Below are 2,212 nucleotides of genomic sequence, written 5' to 3'. Positions count from 1 at the left end.
GCGTCTGCTACGGGATTTGACTGGATAGCCTGGGCCTACCAGTCAGCCACTCGGAAGCAGTCCCTTATAAATCGCCGGCTCGGGGTTTCCAAGCAGTGCGCTCTCTTCTCCTCCTTTCTTCTTCCTCTCTCCCTTCGCAAGTCCTTCTGCCACCTCCGTTCTCGCCCTAGCGCAGCAGGCTCGTGCGAGACCTCGCCGGCGACGATGACGAAAGGCAAGACCTCCGCTCTGGAGCGCGCGAAGAAGGCGGCGGCGCAGGGGAAGGGAAGAAGATCGGCTCGGGGCGGATCCTCCTCTAGAACCGCTCTGCCCAAAGGTTGGATTCAGGGCGACTGGATGCCGTCGGTGCTCCGTCAAGAGGATCTCGACGACATGGTCGAGGGGGGAGTCATCCCCCACCAATCCGCGCGTCTTCTGGGGGGAGAGATCGAACCTCAACCCCGTGACGGTGAGTGCGTGCTCCTAGCCACCCACGTCGACCGAGGGTTTTCTCTGCCGCCCCATCCCTTTTTCCGGAGTTTTCTGAACTTCTTCGGGGCGCAGCTCCATCACTTCACTCCCAACTCCATCGTATACCTCGCCGCTTACATTTCTATGTGCGAGGCCTTCTTGGGTTGCCGCCCCCACTGGGGACTCTTCAAGAACATCTTTACCTGTCGCTCTCAATCGGTCAAGAAGGCCAAGTCAAGTGATGAGAGGACGCAGGTGATCCAGCTGTGCGAGGGTCTGGCGATCCAGGCGAGGGGGAAGAGTTGTTTTCCTTCCATCACTTTCCCGGAGTCGGTCCGCGGTTGGCAGGCAACCTGGTTCTACTGTCAAGGCCAGGCGACCCCAGGGCAGTCGACTGGACTTCCTCCATTCTCTCTCGACCGAGCTGAAAAGCCTACTTCTCTGAAAGTGTCGCCGGAGGAAAGGGCCCAGGTCAAAGTGTTGGTGGGTCGAGTGGTTGAGCTCGTCCGTGAGGGTGTGACTGGCATGGACCTGCTGGAGGTCTTCCTCCGGAGGCGTATCCAACCGCTCCAGGCCCGTGACCACCCGATGTGGCTGTACGCGGGCCTTGACGACACCACTCGGGTCCACCCGGAGGAGGTCACCGACGAGATGCTGGAGGGGTGGCTGTCGAGCATTACGGGGAACAAAGACAACCCCCGAGGAGCCAGGAGGGTGGTTCCACTCGACAATTCGTATGAGGTGGACCAGGTATGTCTTTATGTTCCCGACTGGAATCTTTTTTTCTGCATTGGTCTTCTTTGAGTTGGTCGATTGACATTCGTCTTGTCTATTGTCTTCCAGGCGACCACCGAGATGTACTCGACGCCCAACGGGGCTCAGGAGCCAACTGAGGAAGGGGAGGCGAGCGGAGGTGAGAGTGGGGACGACCAAGGCGAGTGGGAGTCCAACGGTGAAGGAGAGGGAGACGACGACGTCGACTCCAGCGAAGAGGAGGAGGAGGAGGAGGTCGAACCCCCTCGCCCAGAGGGGCGGTCCAAGCACGCACAGGACCCAGCGCGGGAACGTGGTAAGGCGACTGCTTCTGTTGGGCAGTCGTCGAAACGCCCTCGAACCTCTTCTCCTACGCCGATTGGGAAGGTTCCCAAGCACCCACGCACGACGCTGTCCAAGCCGCCCAAGGCTCTGCCCAAGATGAAGATAGCTGTCCCTACCATTTCCGGGTAATAATAAAACTTGCTTTCCTTCGTCGACCATGGACAGATCCTTGGTCGATTCATTGAGCCAACTGACTGACTTTCGAGATTTGCAGCGCTGCTACTTCTGAGGTCTCCGCCAAGGACGGTGACCAAGAGATGGAGGATGCTGTTACCTCCAACCCTGGTACGGTTACTGACGTTCTTCTTTGAGTCGACTGATCATTTATTGCAACCCTGGTCGATTGAACCTTTCCTTTGTAGCCCCTCCTCATGTTATCGACCTCCCGGATGACGATGACAACGGTCCGTTGAGAGTGAGGAGGCACAAGAGGGCGTCGGCTGACAAGACCCCCCAATCCGCTCCGGTGTCCGAGGCCGAGGCTCGGGATGGTGGTGACACCACTCGGGCTTCAGTGACCTTCGCCGTTCCTCTGGCGAGTGCGCGGCCCTCGTCGTTGACTGCGGATCCGTCTTCGCTTTTTGCCACATACCCCGTCCCTGAGGACCAAGCGGCTGCTGCAAAGGAGGCTATACGCCAGGCGGGGATCATGATGGAGCAAGTG

General features: G+C 59.0%; 1 long non-coding RNA gene across 1 annotated transcript; it reads left to right on the top strand.

The window, feature by feature from the left end:
- The first annotated feature begins 1,578 nt into the window (after positions 1 to 1,578).
- On the top strand, positions 1,579 to 1,994 carry LOC147960459 (uncharacterized). Its single transcript, XR_015610750.1, has 3 exons — positions 1,579 to 1,673; positions 1,763 to 1,833; positions 1,911 to 1,994. It is a non-coding gene; the product is annotated as an uncharacterized LOC147960459 (long non-coding RNA).
- Positions 1,995 to 2,212: the final 218 nt, after the last annotated feature.

Source organism: Triticum urartu, chromosome 7A (assembly GCF_056163025.1).
Source record: "Triticum urartu cultivar PI428250 chromosome 7A, HENAU_Tu73, whole genome shotgun sequence".
NCBI classification, from domain to species: domain Eukaryota; kingdom Viridiplantae; phylum Streptophyta; class Magnoliopsida; order Poales; family Poaceae; genus Triticum; species Triticum urartu.
The sequence above is the reverse complement of the archived record's forward strand: the minus strand, read 5'-3'. Positions and strand labels throughout refer to the sequence as shown.